The 18495-nt window shown below is 36.4% G+C and overlaps 1 protein-coding gene across 26 annotated transcripts in view; it reads left to right on the top strand.

The window, feature by feature from the left end:
• CD36 (CD36 molecule (CD36 blood group)) overlaps nucleotides 1-18495 on the top strand; it is a 93770-nt gene that overhangs the window by 39923 nt on the left and 35352 nt on the right. For 10 of the 26 annotated variants that reach the window (NM_001278621.1, NM_174010.3, XM_059885384.1 and 7 more), the window contains one exon: nucleotides 17864-17949. The gene's annotated coding sequence lies outside the window, so the exon portion shown is untranslated. Of the gene's footprint in view, nucleotides 1-7479; nucleotides 7618-16616; nucleotides 16722-17863; nucleotides 17950-18495 lie in introns of all 26 variants that reach the window. The other 16 variants (XM_059885382.1, XM_015468818.3, XM_059885388.1 and 13 more) reach the window with 4 other exon arrangements.

The raw sequence follows: 18495 nt of genomic DNA, 5'->3' as shown, positions 1-18495 counted from the left end.
AACTCTTTGGTCTCTTGAAAGACAGAAAACTCAGGCTTTACCACAAGCAGATCTTCTCCTTAAGTCTCTGAGAACAAATCTGGGAAAATGATGATTTGATTTGACTGTGATGGGCTTCCCTGGTGGCTCAAATGGTAAAGAATCTGCCTGCAATTCTGTAGACCTGGGTTGGGAAAATCCCCTGGAGAAGGGAATGGCCACCCACTTCAGTATTCTTGCCTGGAGTATCCCATGGTGGAGGAGTCTGGCAGGCTACAGTCTAGGGGTCACAAAGAGTTAGACATGACTGAGTGACTAACACTTTCACTTTAGGGTTTGATAGACTGTTTAATACTGCTGTGCCACTTGAATGCAAGGTTTGTACTAAATGTTTTTTCGAAGTGTCAGGGCAGAAGGGTCAAACTTTTCCATTTCAAGAGAACAGAAAAACAAAGGCATTAGGAATGTACTATTTTCTATGTGGTGATTTCTAAAATTATTATTATATGACATGCTTCTTAGAAAGTATTTTCTCAGCTTTAAGAAGGAATTTGATTATGCTTCCCTGTCCCTGGAAAATGTGTGTGTGCGTGTGTGCGCATATGTGTATTCATGTATGAGTTTAACTCTTTCAGGAATCTGACACCCAAGTGTTGTATATCTCCAAATTTAACAGATTATCAGTTGGCACAGACATTAACAAAATTGTTAAAAAGACGGACTAGAGTATGGTTGTCTCGTTTTTAGTAAATGGAACAAAATTACTGTTCTCATTATCCATCTAATTTCTTTCCTGGTTTTAAACATTCATCATGGCTCTTCAACTTTTTTTTTTTTTCTGCTGGTAGTTAAAAAGAGTGAAAAAAACCCTTTAGCATTTTAAAGCATATCATTTTGATCAAGCCATCAGCCACTGTGAATATGTAAATTGATTCTCTAACTCTTCTTAAAATTATTTTATTTCCTTTTTAAGATCCTACAGGGACTATTTATAACGTAGAAGACATTTCTCAAAAGAAAACTTTGTTGTACCCTTAATTCAAAGAATTTAGTATTTCTGCCACTTGAAATTACAAATTAATTGCTTATATAATTTTTTCAATCTGACACTGTTTAAATACTATATTTTGTTATTGATTATTGATTTTTTCCCCCTACTATTTCATAACACCAAGCTTTGAGGCCAAGCTATCCTCTTACTTGAAGATTTCTGTTGTTCCCTCCTAATTATTTCCCTTCCACTGTGTGAACACAAATTATACTGACAACTATGCAAATCTTAACACTTTCTTAAGTTTCTTAGTATTGTTTAAATGTTGACATTTCTCCACCTCCTCAGAGAGTAAAGTCAGCTTTGCAAACAGTTCAAATAAAGATTAGATCTGCCAACATTTTTAGGCCTGTGGAATTTACATATTTATATGGCCCTGCCCATATGAGAACTATCCAGATATAGAGAGGTGTTCTCTCTTTATACACGGCTCCTACCATGGCTTCTAGGAAACATAGGGGAAAATTTACATCATGAATGCAGTAGGTTTGTCAATACTTTGATCGTGTGCTTTGATTCATCAGATGATGTAGCTTAAGTCTAAACTTTAATGACCCAGATATTCCACATTATCCTTAATGTTGTCCTTTGAAATTTTCCTTTAAAAGTGATATTAAAAACTTCCATTTTAATCTCTTAAGCTTTCACTGGCATTATCATGTCTATGTCTTATGCATGTAATAGTCTTCTTTAAATTATGTACATACGTATTTCATTCCTGTATGTGAAGCCCCACCTCATCATATAAAACAGATAGAACCTGTCATTGGTTTAATACTTCCATAATGACCAGGGCAGCAATTGGCAAAATAGATATCTATTTGTGTAGCACACATAACCATGTGGTGCTATACATGTACATAAATATGTGTGTGTGTAAATCTCCATGGTTAGCTATCCCAAGGATTAAAGTGATAAACCAAATTTTGCCTTATGGTTTTACACTGGTAACTAAAGTTTTAAGATACTTTACAGTGTATCTGTGCAGTATTATGTGTTACAGGTCTTCAGAATGAATTTTATTTTTTGAGTTAATTTCAAAATAATTCTGTTAACTGTTAATTACAGAATACTTTCACTGTTCACTCCTTATTTATTGTACTTAGATATCATTTTTTTATATTAGGCTATTTAAAATTGTTATTCAGCTTGAACAAATGTGCTGAAAAGAATATGCAAATTAGGTATTGATCAAGAACTCATATACATATATATACACACACACACACACACACACACACACAAACACATTTTTCTTTCAGAAAAGACTATAGGCGCTTTAGTCAGTCTGTATGGGTTTTAATTATTATGGCATATAGTAGCTGTGTGACCTCAACTAGTTGTCTAAAAACATAGCAAGGTTGTATCATAAGTCAATAAGATAACTTATATGAGACACTTATTTCAACAACTGGCAGATAAGCCCTCAATACATGTTAACTCTGTTATTGCATATCATCATAATTTATAGGTCTTTGCTTAACCATATAATCTAGAATTGTAACGCACATGATACTAAAATTCTTTTCATTTGCTGAACTGTTAAAAAAAAAAGAGGGTCAATTAAAAGTTTTTATCTACTACATAGAATCTGTATAAAGCTTTACAAATCTGCCGTATGACTTGTCAGCTTGAGGCTGTAGGTAGGTTCTGTAGTTACTCTCTTTGACAAGAAAGGAAATGAGAAATATGACTGTGGGCTGCTCATTCACAAAACCTATTATTGTTATTATTAACAGGGCTGTGGTCAGAACTTGGGCCATGCCATGCAATTCCTCTTCTACTATGCATCCATTGTATGCCTCTCAGATATGTTGCAATATTTATAGTTACTCAATGTACTTCACTCTTCCTCTTTTACTTCACAAGTGTTACATGCCATGAATCAGCTAATCTAGAAATATGTTCTAAAGGATTTTTGAAACCATAGAAATGCTAGAATAAAGTTCATTATTTTTCCTATTTTTGGAGAAAGCATTTCAAAGCATGACATAATACTTAAAAGGGAATTACTGTGAAAGTTAACGGCATAAAAATGGAAATTTTCAGTAATTTAAAAATTCAATAAAGTTTAGTCAAAAAACTTTAAAAAAAAATTGTCAAATGTCAGAAGACTGGTTATTTCCTTACTAGCTAATAAGGAAAAGCTATCACAAATGTTTAAAAATATAAATGCTAGTATGCTTTAGACAGTTGGTGAAACTTCACTCAAATATTTAGCAATAAAATAAGTACTTATTATAAAGAAAGTTTACTGTGAGCCAGTGTGACCGACGGAGAAGGCAATGGCACCCCACTCCAGTACTCTTGCCTGTAAAATCCCATAGATGGAGGAGCCTGGTAGGCCGCAGTCCATGGGGTCGCTAAGAGTCAGACACGACTGAGCGACTTCACTTTCACTTTTCACTTTCATGCATTGGAGAAGGAAATGGCAACCCACTCCAGTGTTCTTGCCTGGAGAATCCCAGGGATGGGGGAGCCTGGTGGGCTGCCGTCTATGGGGTCGCACAGAGTCAGACACGACTGAAGTGACTTAGCAGTAGCAGCAGTGTGACCGATGTATGAAGATGGGCCTTTTCACATATTGTTGTATACATGTATGAACAGAAATTTGGTAAAACTCCCCTTGCCAAAACAAGTACATACTTCTCACCCAGAAATTTCACTTTCTGCCCTTTATTAGTGTCCTAGCACAGTAAACAAAATTATATATGTACATACATTTTTAGCATTGCTTTTGTAAGATCAAAGAACAATTTGGTTAGCCAAAAGTTTGTTCAGGTTCTTCCATCACATGTGTATGTTCAGTCATGTCCAACTCTTTGAGACCCCATGGACTGTAGCCTGCCAGGCGCTTCTGTCCATGGGATTCTCCATGCAAGAACACTGGATTAGGTTGCTATTTCCCCCTCCAGGGGACCTTCCTGACACAGGGATTGAATCCGTGTCTCCTATGTCTCCTACATTGGCAGGCAGATTCTTTACTCTGAGCCACCAGGGAAGAAAGGTGTAACAGAATGGAAAAAGAAAAATCAAAAGTTCTATTACATATGATATTGGTCATTTAAAAGACAATGGTACATTTTTAGGACTATTTTTTCAATAATTGAGACAGAAAAAAGAGAGTTAACACTATCAATGATATGAAAAGATCTCCAAGTCCCTATTAAAGAGACAAGTTGTAGAAAGTGTGATTCAGTATATGGTTTAGTCCATATGTGTGTGTGTGTGTGTGTATGTGTGTGTTATAAACTTTTAAGTTTATACTTAGGAAATCAGTAAAATGATGACTGTATGCTGTGTGTTTATACTTATAAGTTTATAACATACAGAAGTGTATACATATAAGTTTATATATATATATATATATATATATATATAAGTTTAAAATTTATAAAATTCCTAGGTGGTAGTGACATACCTAACATTGGTCACTTCTGAGGAATAAAATTGATGCTTGAATGAGACTTCTCATTTTATACCTTTTTATAATATTCAATATTTTTTACTTGTCCATATTACCTTAATGAATTCCCTAAAATAAAAATTTGCTTAATAGAAAATGATCACCATACCAATTATTTATCAAACAAATACTATATATGTCAAGAACTGCACTGAGTTCGTCACATTACTACTCTCACCTTTGCAACAATTCTGAGAGGGAGCTATTTCCACTATGACTTAGGTAAAGTAGTAGTAACAAGTCACACACTGTAGGAAGGGATGAATTCCAAATTCTGAGTTAGGTCCATTTACTTCCATAGCACATGCCCTTCATCTCAAAGCACTGTATATCTGTGGTATGAACAAATATATAATAACCTCTTATTTCTGGCCATTCTCATTTCTTTCAAAAATATTATTGTGGTTATGACAATCATGTGTGTCTAGTCATTCAACTGATTACCAGCTATGAGCCTGCTCTGTGCTCCTGGGGCTTCAGCAGTGCAATAAACAGACGAGGGTCTCTCATTCCATGGAGTCAACATTCTAGCAAATGCAGAGAAAGGACCAAAAAAAAAAAAAGTCAAATGCTTGTCTGATGGTGCTGTGTGATCTCCAGTAATCAGAGCAGAAGGGAGAAAGGGACAATGACTTGAGGGGAAGGGAAGCACTTCGTCGCCTCACAGTCAGGCGGCTGTCAAGTGCTGCACACAGTCCATCTCAGTTAGTTCTTATTATGATCTCTTAGTTTTCTCCATTTTTTGATTAAGAAAGTAAGAATAAATTGTTAGTTAACTCCTAATCCCCAGTCAATATAGCTAGTGGTAGTACATCGCAAGTCACTGTAGTCTGTCTGATTCCAAATTCTAAGTGATCTTCCAGGTAAAAAGTTTGCAAAGCACTGTGCCTAAGCTGACTTGGCATACTGACAGTTTGAGCTTTCATTCTGCTACATCTGTCTAGTGTTCTAGTGGACTTAGAGAAGGTAAGGTATACGCTCGTATAAAAATACCCCTTAAAAATATTGCATATACATAATCTTGTAAAAATGAAAACCCCAGCATGCATTACTGAGAAATGGGTGTAGCAGTTTTCTGCCTTGTTGTTCAAGGTGAACATTTTGCTCAAAATACACACATATGATTACAGATTTTACTTGGCTCTGGATTTCCTGTGTCTTCCTGTATCAGGAACTGTTGTGCACAGTATTAAAACAGTAAACAGCTGCCTCTGGGAATGCAAATTTGATCCTTTGGGCTGCTCATGGGAAAGTGTGACATTTTCCTCTCCAAAGACAAAGAATTTAGATGTCATTAGACTACTGATTAAATAGTAATTCAAGTAAATTCAGTGTCAGCTTAGGTATCAATTTTACAGGTATTTTTTCTGAAATATCTAACTCTAACAATGTTCATTTTTTATATAATTTAATTATCCTTTTAGTGCATTTAAGATAGGCTGTTTAAAATAGCATCTGAACTTCTGTGTTGGTGGGCTATTTCTAAATTGTCACATTGGAGGGTATTTGTGTACATGTGTACTTGTGTATATTTGTGAGAATTAAGGCTGAGAAGGAAATGTTATCAAAGCAGCTTAAATACAATAAAATAGATATTCATAATCAAAATAATTATTAAACTAGCCTTTATATTACCTTTAACAAAGATAAAATGTCACAGCGATAAGGGAATCATCTTTTTAAATTATCTAAAATCTTTATTCTTTTTAAATGAAAAGCATAAATCATGAGATTACACAAGGCCATTTCTACTTTATCCTAATTAAGTGATACTTGGAAAAACAAAATCCCAATATAACGAAAGACTTCTATAACATTAATTTTTAAATAAATTTGTCTATAAAAATATCCTGGAAAAAGAAAGCAATGCTCAAGGTAAAACATTGCTTTGGGTTCCTTTCCAGTTGTATTGTACAGCTAGCAAATGAGAGAATACAACACATGCCTAGACACAACACCACAAACAGCTCAGTGAGCACTGGCTTAAACATGATCTAATGAAGTAAATGTATTTCTGCCTGTTATTGTTATGCTGCTGTCTTTCAAGGCTGAGTTAGAGGCATTTATTCATCTGGTCTGTCTGACAGATAACAGTTTAACCTGAAGATTTTTATTTTCCCTGTAGGATTCTGAGAATTTCTTTCTAAGAATGGGATTTTAACATGCGGGTCTTTTCTCCCCAAAAGTTTAAGGCCTTCTTTTTTGATGAAATTTTAAAATAATGCCTTTCTTTTAAAAGTAACTTCATTATATACTTTCACTATTTAGGATGGCTTTTAATATGAAATTTTATTTAAATATTATTTAAAATTGTCTTTTTATCTAAAGAGATCTAAGAGAAATACAACTTCTTGGTTTTCATAGAAGGATTTTGCTCTGCTCATGAAATTTCTGTAAGACTAACAGAAAATAATAAATAGTGAAGACCCTCCAGTTAGAACAGTAGGCTATTTCCTTTTTTAAAGTCTGTTTGTCATCCCTGTTAATTGACAAAGTCCAACTGTTTTCAAAATCATTAGCTTGACACACTTTGGATAAATGATGCATAGAAAGTATATTTTATTTAAACTTCCTGAAATAGGTGTTTCAAGCAGGAAAGTGAGTCCGGTAATTCTTCCCAATTTACATTTTCCATCCCCGAGCCCATTTTATCATCTGGAATAATGACTGTATTAATATAATAAAAAAGTATATGAAAGGCTGCTCAGCAAGTTAGCTCCTTTTGTCTCTGGCCTCTGACTTACTTGGATGGGAAAATGGCCAAAAGAAAAAAAAAAAAAAAAAGACAGCAGAGGATCTCAGATATAGGTACTAGGTCCACACGATAATATAAAAACAGACCCTTAAGATCTATCACACCCCTCGCACACAATCTAAGTGGGAAGTGTGCAGTTTCCTTTTTTTTTTTTTAAACTCCTTTTGGAACAAACCACTCACTGGGATCTGACTGACGTTGCCTTTCTCTCTTTTTTTTTTCTTAAAGCATATTTAAACTCACACACTTTTTATAATGAGGATTTCGGTGTAGGGTTTTCTGCAGGACACCATTTGGTCCTACTAAGAACTGACTGTTCAAATGTTGGAACATTTGATCGGAAAATACTTCTTAGTCTTTTTAAAGGTAAGTCATACTGATTTTTTTTAAATTTCTGTCTCCTAAATGACAGGAGATGACACTACTATATACACACCCTTAAAGTTATAGAACAGCAGCAGTAAGCAGGAACTGTTTTTTGAAATCATTAGGCTTTTCCTAAAAGCTAGGTTTGTGCTGTTTCCAAAGTTATCAACCTTACCTTTTATGTTTAAGAAATACTAAAACTTTGTCCAATAATCAGTATCATGTTGCTTCTTGATGTTTAAAACCTTATGTTTATGCATAAACAGCTTTTGTTAAAATGATGTACTATCCAATTTTGTTACTTCAGAACTTTTATTGTCTACTCAGGGTATTTATGCATGGTTTTTAAATTATGAATGAAAATCAACATAAATAACAATCAGTTTAGTAAGATTAGTTCTTAAAATTCACTTGACACTCTTATGCCAACATGCTTTCTAATATGCAATTCTTCAGTACTTACTATTTTAGAGAGCCTTTGGTTTATTCAGTCTTCTAGTTTTTAATGTCACAATATTTTGGTGAACCTGACTTTGTCTACATGGTTAACAGCAGTGTATATTTTGGGTATATTCCTCTTCAGCATTTTTAAAAAATTCATTCTCACTGAATTTTACTTGCTGCTGGGAATGGTAAATTATATTAATTCCAAATGATTTTTATTTATATAACTGTATAAATTATATAAAATTTGGTAATATAATTTTTTTTAATTGAAGTTTTTGTGTTTTTAGGAAACTTATTACAAATACCAGCAAATTATTTTCTTGAATGATAATAATAAATTACAAATCATTCTGGAGAAATTAAAAGTTATAAATTAATTATAGTAAGTGAACTCATACGTAACTGTAAATGGCATAAATTCTCTAAAGTAAATTTCAAACAGTTTCTAGAATCATCAAGTAACATATTGAAAAATGTTTTTAAAATCTTTGCATGCACTTTTCAGTTCTTTAGTGTGTAGTTTTAAATTAGTTAAAAAAAAAAAAACAGTGCTCTTAATATTCAATCAAAAAATAACCAAAATAATTTTTTTCAAAACTTTTGTTATGTAGAGAGTCCAGTGGTCCACTGGATTTCATGAGAGAAAAAAAATACACAGAAATTTGTTTCATTTACCAGAATCATTACAAGACCAGAACAATAAATTAAATACACAAATATCAGATAGAAGTAAACTGAGAGGAATAAAATATAATTAGAGAGGTACTAGACAGAATGCACTGAAAATTTTGGAATTTATCTTGGGAGTTATAGTTGCAACACTATAGGCAAAAAATCTTGTGGATTCTTTCTTCCTTAAAGAACTGATTCTGTAACTATTTTCTGATTTTAATCACAAGGTATTTTTTAATTCAGTGGCCCAAGTCATGGCTGAAAGTTTTGAGGAATTATTCTAACCTAGGAGTTGATTTTTCATTTACATAATATTCTAAACCCCTGTATACTTAAGAATAAGCCATCTCAGCAGATTTTATTGTATTCTAAGAGTTTTGGAAATGATCATTTATTATTTATGAAAAAGACACATTTAGTAGAATTTTTAAAAATACTTGGCCAATTCACAATAATATTTTACTGTTATGTTATGGTTCAATATATTTCCTATATTTCAAATAACATAACAGGTGCTATGATAGGAAATTTTATTCATTCTCACTGAATTTTACTTGACATTTATAACCATATATGCTGTATATATATCCATTTTAGAGAAAACTGAGCCACAGAGAAACTATAATGTTAGCCTGAGAATAAAACCTAAATTACTTGAATTCAAAGCCCAGAATAATAACTATTGAAAATCTTATACTATCTTTCTGTTCATAGTAAGAGTTGGGTTGGGGAAAAAGAAACAATAGCGTTTCTATCAGGATTCAAAAATCAAGAATGGTTCTAGATGATTCTATTTAAACTGATAAGACTCTAAAAGAATCATTTCAAATCTACAGTAATCTCTATAATCAAGTACTCTAAAACTTACTCCAAAAGACTGGTGTGTTTCTAGAAGAACATTTAATGTGATACTGAAGTCAATGTAATTACTGTTTTAAGTATTTTAAGATTACCACAAAAATAAAAGTTGTTATATTTGAAAGGCATAATTTAGTGAAGTGTATTATATTATGATATCTATACATTTTCTATTATATATATTTACCTCCATATATTCTGATAGGATGGAAATGCCCATATACATTAAAAAGATTATGGTAACTTCAATAAGAGAAGATGATGAAGATTTCCGAATGTAGTTATTTAAACATTTTCCACAGAGCCCTAGGGTTCTGTGGGGATGACTCAGAGCCCAACTGAGATGTGACTAGAAAGGGAAAGGGCCACAGTTCCTGCCCACTTTGATCAGAATAGTTCTTCTTTTAACTACCTTCATATGCTGCGATTGCAGGTAAAGTAAGTACTAATCTAGTGACCTTCTGTATTCACTTGATGAAACACAACCAGATCTAAATAACTGATTTAACCAGCTTGATATGAATCTGCATCTTGCTCATGTCTAGGGAATCGTGGCTTTGAAAACACACCTAGATATCGTGTAAATTAACAGTGTGAAAAGGAACTTAATTTGGAAAGCTAATTTTCACATTCAACCTGTTGTTGAATTAATCGCCCCCAAACTCCAAACCTGGGTTTTTTTGGCAAATACTGTATTTGGTGAGGAAAAGGTTGTGTATTAAAAGAATTACTTGTGTGTCCAGTAGAAAACAGAGATGTGATCTGGTTTCCTATTCTGATGAAAAGCAGAAGGAAGGCTTATGGATAGAATAGGAAATTTGAGATATTCACTCATGAGTCAGAAAATGTCATCCAGGTCCTGGCATTCATTCATAGCACAAGTATGTAATATGAAACTGTTTTAAAGTTTCACAGTTCGCATCCTAGGAAACCATACCTCTTGGCCATGCCTTTTTCTGGGTGGAGTTTCCAAGTAAACGCAGCACTATACACAGATGAAAATAATCACAAATTCTCTGGGAAGTTTCTCGACTATTCTGACCTACTTATGTGGACACTTAAAGCTTAGTCTCAGTTCCGACCACCAGGTTTCCAACATAATGGAAAGGCATAACACTCATAAGTTCATCTAGAAACACACTGTTGACAGCAAGAAAATAAACAGCCCACGTGTAGTTACGTTCACAAACTCTACAAAAAGAGTAGGATTTATGGTCTGTGAACTGACAGGACACAGACAAGAAAGGTATGGGATTAGTGGGATCTTACAATGTCTTTATTTTCTCATCTTTCTTCTTGTAAGTCTCAAAAATAAGTTTTCTTTCCTGTATATGTGAATTTTTTGTTTTCTAAATTGAAGTACTTTAAGCAAGCAGCTTACTCCTTGGAAGGAAAGTTATGACCAACCTAGATAGCATATTCAAAAGCAGAGACATTACTTTGCCAACAAAGGTCCGTCTAGTCAAGGCTATGGTTTTTCCAGTGGTCATGTATGGATGCGAGAGTTGGACTGTGAAGAAAGCTGAGCACCGAAGAATTGATGCTTTTGAACTGTGGTGCTGGAGAAGACTCTTGAGAGTCCCTTGGACTGCCAGGAGATCCAACCAGTCCATTCTAAAGATCAGTCCTCAGTGTTCATTGGAAGGACTGATACTAAAGCTGAAACTCCAATACTTTGGTTGCCTCATGCAAAGAGTTGACTCATTGGAAAAGACTCTGATGCTGGGAGGGATTGGAGGCAGGAGGAGAAGGGGACGACAGAGGATGAGATGGCTGGATGGCATCACTGACTGGACATGGACATGGGTTTGGGTGAACTCTGGGAGTTGGTGATGGACAGGGAGGCCTGGCGTGCTGCGATTCATGGGGTCGCAAAGAGTCGGACACGACTGAGCAACTGAACTGAACTGGACTGAAGCAAGCAGTAAATTATTATTTCTAATGAAGAAATAAGGGTAAGAATAAAATTTAACCTAAAATTAGCAAATAAAATAAATTTTATTATGAAAGAATCTATATGACTAAGAAAACCAAGTGTGCAAAATGCAAATTTTATCTGCTCTAAATAGCTACATCTGAGAGAATAGTGGAGATGAACTACACTTTATAAAGCTGTTATTGAGTACAGCATGCTGAGTAACCTGAACTTTTCTCATGTATTCAGTGCACGTCCTATTTAATTTGTTGGTTCCTCCTTTGCTTCAGGTGAATAAAACTACAGTGGCATGTATACTCGGTCGCTCAGTCCTGTCTGAGTCTTTGCAACAACCCCATGTACTGTAGCCCGCTAGGCTCCTCTGTCCAATGGGATTTTTCAGGCAAGAATATTGGAGTAGGTTGCCATTTCCTTCTCCATGGGATTTTCATGACCCTGGGATTAAATCCACACCTCCTGCATTGGCAGGCAGATTCTCTACTACTGAGCCTCCTGGGAAAGCACAAATTACAGCTGACCCTTGGACACAATAGGTTTGAACTTTGTCAGTCCACTTTTATGGAGTATCTTTTGAATAAACACTACAGTACAACCTGATCCAATATATGCAGTTGGCTGGATACCACAGTTAAGCTGATGGTATAGTTATATGTGGATTTTCCACGCCTGCATTGTCCATAACCCCTCTACGTTGTTCAAGGGTCAACTTGTATTTGTAATTTTGTGGTGAGAAGGCAATGGCACCCCACTCCAGTACTCTTGCCTGGAAAATCCCAGGGATGGGGGAGCCTGGTAGGCTGCAGTCCATGGGGTCGCTAAGAGTCAGACACGACTGAGCAACTTCACTTTCACTTTTCACTTTCATGCATTGGAGAAGGAAATGGCAACCCACTCCAGTGTTATTGCCTGGAGAATCCCAGGGTCGGTGAAGCCTGGTGGGCTGCTGTCTATGCGGTCGCACAGAGTTGGACACGACTGAAGCAACTTAGCAGCAGCAGCAGTATGAAGCATAAGCTTGAAATATGATTATAATAACAATATTTACTCATGGTGACAAGGCACTGAAGCGTGATAAACCCAAGACCCTCAGTGGGTGCCTGAACCTAGAGATAGATTTTACTACTTAGGGTTTGGTGCTAAGATTTTACTTTCTAGGATTCAGTTAGCTTCAGTTGACCGCTTTTGACTGTGGATAAGTGAAACCATGGAAAGCAAAGCCATTGATAAAGAAGGATTACTGCTAAGTCGCTTCAGTCGTGTCCGACTCTGTGCAACCCCATAGATGGCAGCCCACCAGGCTCCCCCCTCCCTGGGATTCTCCAGGCAAGAACACTGGAGTGGGTTGCCATTTCCTTCTCCAATGCATGAAAGTGAAAAGTGAAAGTGAAGTCGCTCAGTCGTGTCCGACTCTTAGCAACCCAATGGACTGCAGCCTACCAGGCTCCTCAGTCCATTGGATTTTCCAGGCAAGAGTACTGGAGTGGGGTGCCATTGCCTTCTCCAAAGAAGGATTACATTTATATAAAATATCTTGCCTATTTTTAGAGGAAAAAAAAAAAAAAAAAAAAAACTTGCATCAAGATAATGAAATAAGCTGGCCAAAAAGTTCATAAAGTCAATCTCTTTCTGTCAAAAATATCAGTACATGTATGCAGGAATGTGAGTCACACTACTATCTTTGCTTAGATATCATCCAGACCAGTGTTAGACTAGTAACTGTCTAAGCATGCAATTTAGCAGAATAAATCATTGACACGTCTGTTTTCTGATGAACTTGATTCAACAGCACTGGGCTGTGTGCACTATCTCACTTCAGTTTTGAGTTCAAAGCAGACAGAGTCTAGGCAGTACCCAGGTCTGCTGATAACTTGACATCTCTGGGCACAGGGTCCTTGGATGGCATAATAATGAGCTTTCATGAGCGACTTCACTTTCACTTTCATGTATTGGAGAAGGAAATGGCAACCCACTCCAGTATTCTTGCCTGGAGAATCCCAGGGATGGGGGAGCCTGGTGGGCTGCCATCCGTGGGGTCGCACAGAGTCGGACATGACTGAAGTGACTTAGTAGTAGTAGCATGTTTAGAGAGGAAGGCGCTAAAGAACACATTGGGTCATCCAGAAGATTTTGGGGGACTTTTTGCCCCTCGGGACTCTTCCCTATAGTCCATGGGACTGCTTAAAGAAAGGATAATGATTCTGGGAAAGGTCAGATAGATTCTCAACTAGGTGATGGCACAGAATCTGGGAACAGACAAATAACACACACCTATATCCATTTCAGAAATAAAAGATCTGTAATTTTAAAATCAAGTAAAAATAAACAAATGGGACCTAATTAAACTTAAAAGCTTCTGCACATCAAAGGAAACTATTAGCAAGGTGAAAAGACAGCCTTCAGAATGGGAGAAAATAATAGCAAATGAAGCAACCGACAAACAACTAATCTCAAAAATATACAAGCAACTCCTACAGCTCAACTCCAGAAAAATAAATGACCCAATCAAAAAATGGGCCAAAGATCTAAATAGACATTTCTCCAAAGAAGACATACAGATGGCTAACAAACACATGAAAAGATGCTCAACATCACTCATTATCAGAGAAATGCACATCAAAACCACTATGAGGTACCATTTCACACCAGTCAGAATGGCTGCGATCCAAAAGTCTACAAATAATAAATGCTGGAGAGGGTGTGGAGAAAAGGGAACCCTCTTACACTGTTGGTGGGAATGCAAACTAGTACAGCCACTATGGAGAACAGTGTGGAGATTCCTTAAAAAACTGGAAATAGAACTGCCTTATGATCCAGCAATCCCACTGCTGGGCATACACACTGAGGAAACCAGAAGGGAAAGAGACACGTGTACCCCAATGTTCATCGCAGCACTGTTTATAACAGCCAGGACATGGAAGCAACCTAGATGTCCATCAGCAGATGAATGGATAAGAAAGCTGTGGTACATATACACAATGGAGTATTACTCAGCCATTAAAAAGAATACATTTGAATCAGTTCTAATGAGGTAGATGAAACTGGAGCCTATTATACAGAGTGAAGTAAGCCAGAAGGAAAAATACCAATACAGTATACTAACGCATATATATGGAATTTAGAAAGATGGTAACGATAACCCTGTATATGAGACAGCAAAAGAGACACTGATGTATAGAATAGTCTTATGGACTCTGTGGGAGAGGGACAGGGTGGGAAGATTTGGGAGAATGGCATTGAAACATGTGAAACATCATGTATGAAACGAGATGCCAGTCCAGGTTCAATGCACGATGCTGGATGCTTGGGGCTGGTGCACTGGGACGACCCAGAGGGATGGTGTGGGGAGGGAGGAGGGAGGAGGGTTCAGGATGGGGAACACATGTATACTAATTAAATAATTTTCTATTAAAAAAAATAAATAAATAAAAGCAACAGGGCTTAAAAAAAAATAAAATCATTTTATATTCCATCTGACATAACTGCAAAGGACATTAATATTGAATAATTTTGTGGCATTTATGTAGAAAATACCTTTCCAAAAGAGATGATTGAGTTGTATTCCTGATGTTATATAAACGAAACTAGAATTTGACCCTCAGGATTTCCTGTCCAATTTTTTAATGAATTGCAATCCACAGGTTTCTACAGAGATGCTCCTCAAGCATCCTAAACATGGGACAAAATAGAGCTAGGTGGGATGCAGGAAACCTAGTTAGGAATCAGGGTCTTGGTGGTCCCACAAATGCTGTAATCTAAGTCACTTGGCTTGGTCTTCCATGTAGGGATTTGAGTGAAGAACCAGTTCAGCTGCTTAAATGAAAAAATGGGAGTCTCATCTTATAATCTTACTTTACACATGAAGAAATTGAGGAACAGAGCAATTAAATAGCTTGCCCATGGTCATCTGGCAAGAAAATGGCCAATCACACTTTGGTTTCATCTTGAGTCTCCCACCCTTAATTACAGCAGTTTGGAACCCTGTATTTTGATGTCTACCTCAAATATAACTTACAGATGAGAACTGGGGAATGGTCTATAAGATGGGCATTCAGTAAAATAGTGCTTGATAAGCTCCCCTGAATATGGTCTCTTACATACAGTAGAGCACACTTGAATGATATTCACAAGTAGAAAAGAGATTCTACTTGAGAATATCTGGTCATTATTATCAAGTTTAAATAATTTATTCCACTGTATTATGACAATCCTACCCAAAGCCATAGGAGGGAGCATGTTATTCTTCATTCTTTGTGTTGAATCATTTCAGTCATGACCAATGTGACCCTATGGACTGTAGCCCGCCAGGCTCCTCTGTCCATGGAATTCTCTAGTCTAGAATACTGGAGTGGGTGGCCATTCCCTTTTCTAGGGGATCTTCCTGACCCAGGAAACTAACCTGTGTCTCTTACATCTCCTGCATTGGCAGGCAGGTTCTACCCCCAACCAATTAATAAAGGAAGGAAAGCTATGCCAAACTTAGTGTACTGAAAAGCAAAGATATCACTTTTTCTACAAAGGTCCATATAGCCAAAGCTATGGTTTTTACAGTAGTCATGTACAGATGAGACAGTTGAACCATAAAGAAGGCCAAATGCCAACAAATTGATGCTTTCAAATTAGGGGGCTGGAGAAGACTCTTGAGAGTCCCTTGGACTACAAGGAGATCAAACCAGTCAATCCCAAAGGAAATCAACCCTGAATATTCATTGGAAGGATGGGTTGAAGTTCCAATACTTTGGCCACCTGATGTGAAGAGCTGACTAATTAGAAAAGACCCTGATGCTGGGAAAGACTGAAGGCAATAGGAGAAAGGGGTAGCAGAGGATGAGATAGTTGGATAGCATCATGGACTCAATGGATATGAATTTGAGCAAACTCCAGGAGATAGTGGAGGACAGTGGAGCCTGGTGTGCTGCAGCCCATGAGTTGCTAAGAGTTGCTAATGACTTAGCAACTAAACAACAACAACTCAACTTGCTCAGAGACATAAAATTCCACAGGAAAAGTAAATCACTTGTTTAGGCTTGTGTGTTTTGTTTACATTGGGAAAAAACATGTGACATTAATGACTATTCAAACTTCTTAGCCACCAGGACCTCAGTGTGAATCGGTTCGTTCATCCTGATTTACAGTGGATCATCCTAGGTATTTGGTATAAGCGAGTGGAAATCCTGAAGAATGAAAAAAGTTTGTAAGATTTGCCTTTTTCCATTTTTAGGGAAAGTCTTATTCCTTTATTTTCTTAACATTATTCTTAACATTTTCTTAGCTATGCAATTAGTACTTTTAAAAAATTAAATGCTTACTCAAGTGGAAAGAAATACTATTAAAACCATCAGAATGGTACTGTAACCACAACCAAGCCATGGAGGGAAAAATCTGAAACCATAACAAAGTATGATTTTTACTATTATCCTTACAAGACTGACAAAAATATTGTGTGTCCCTCCAATCTGTTGCAATTTTTGTCTTCCTTGGGCAAGGGCATTCTGAAGTAGGGAGTATTTGTTTCCAAGCTACAAAGCACATTCTGTTTATCAATGTCAGGTCAACCCTAGTATAGATTTCCTACTGCAATCAAACTGCTCAAAGAGTATGTTTTAGGTATTTGAATGATAAAGTCTTGTTACCATAGGATCTACTTATTACGCTAAGAATTTTTTTCCAAAGACAAGACTAAGTGACATACATACTGACACAGTCTAGTTGATTTTAACAGAATTGTTATGAATCAGTTTATTGTTGTTGCTGTTTAGTCTCTAAGCATGTCTGATTCTTTGGCACCCTCATTAACTGTAGCCCACCAGGCTCCTCTGTCCATGGGATTTCCCAGGCAAAAATACTGGAGTGGATTGCCATTTGCTTCTCCAGGGGATCGTCCCAACCCAGGGACTCAACCCACGTCTCCTGTATTGGCAGCCAGATTCTTTACCACTGAGTCACCAGGGAAGCCCTATGAATCAGCTCCCTACAACAAAAGGAACACTATTGCTCTTGAATATGTTAAAATATATGTATTTCAGGCTAGTAAGAAAGCAATACCTATTGCAGAATCTAGATATACTCTACAGTACATATTTTCTTCAAGTTCTGTTCACCTTTAGAAGATATAAAAATCAGTTATTAAAAATAAGTGAAAATATTATGTAAAATATTTCAACGTTTTCAACACAGTTGATAAGAAAGAATTCAAGCATGAAATCAATATCCATGAGAATGGAATTTTCTTTTAACAGTGATTATAATTTTGGTGATATTAGAAAGTAGTGTAGTATTAATTTTCTGACAATGTATTTCCCTAATTTACTCGTGTTTTTTTGTTTTAACTGATAGGTTACCACTGATTAGAAGAACTGACTCCTTCTAAGACTCATCAGATCGTTTACTGTAAAAACTGTATCTTTCTAATTGTGAAAAAGGTAAAGAAAAAATTTTTACCATTCTTGTTTAGCATTTAGATGGAATAGACTCCAGTCAACCCACATTCAATTTGCAGGAGAATACCAGGTTCAGTTCAGTTCAATTTCATCAATTGAAATTGGGGTCAATGATGATGATGACCCCATCATCATGGGGTCAATTTTTTGTGACCCCATGGACCACAGCAAGCCAGGTCTCCCTGTCCATCACCAACTCCCGGAATCTACCCAAACTCATGTCCATTGAATTGGTGATGCCATCCAACCATCTCATCCTCTGTCATCCTCTTCTCCTGTTCTCAATCTTTCCCAGCATCAGGGTCTTTTCAAATGAGTCAGCTCTCTGCATCAGGTGGCCAAAGTATTGGAGTTTCAGCTTCAGAATCAGTCCTTCCACTAAACACCCAGGACTGATCTCCTTTAGGATGGACTGGTTGGATCTCCTTGCAGTCCAAGGGACTCTCAAGAGTCTTCTCCAACACCACACACAGTTCAAAAGCATCAATTCTTCGGCACTCAGCTTTCTTTATAGTCCAACTCTCACAT

This window comes from Bos taurus, chromosome 4 (assembly GCF_002263795.3).
Source record: "Bos taurus isolate L1 Dominette 01449 registration number 42190680 breed Hereford chromosome 4, ARS-UCD2.0, whole genome shotgun sequence".
NCBI classification, from domain to species: Eukaryota; Metazoa; Chordata; class Mammalia; order Artiodactyla; family Bovidae; genus Bos; species Bos taurus.
Note: the sequence above shows the minus strand (reverse complement) of the source record. Positions and strands in the feature narration are given on the sequence as shown.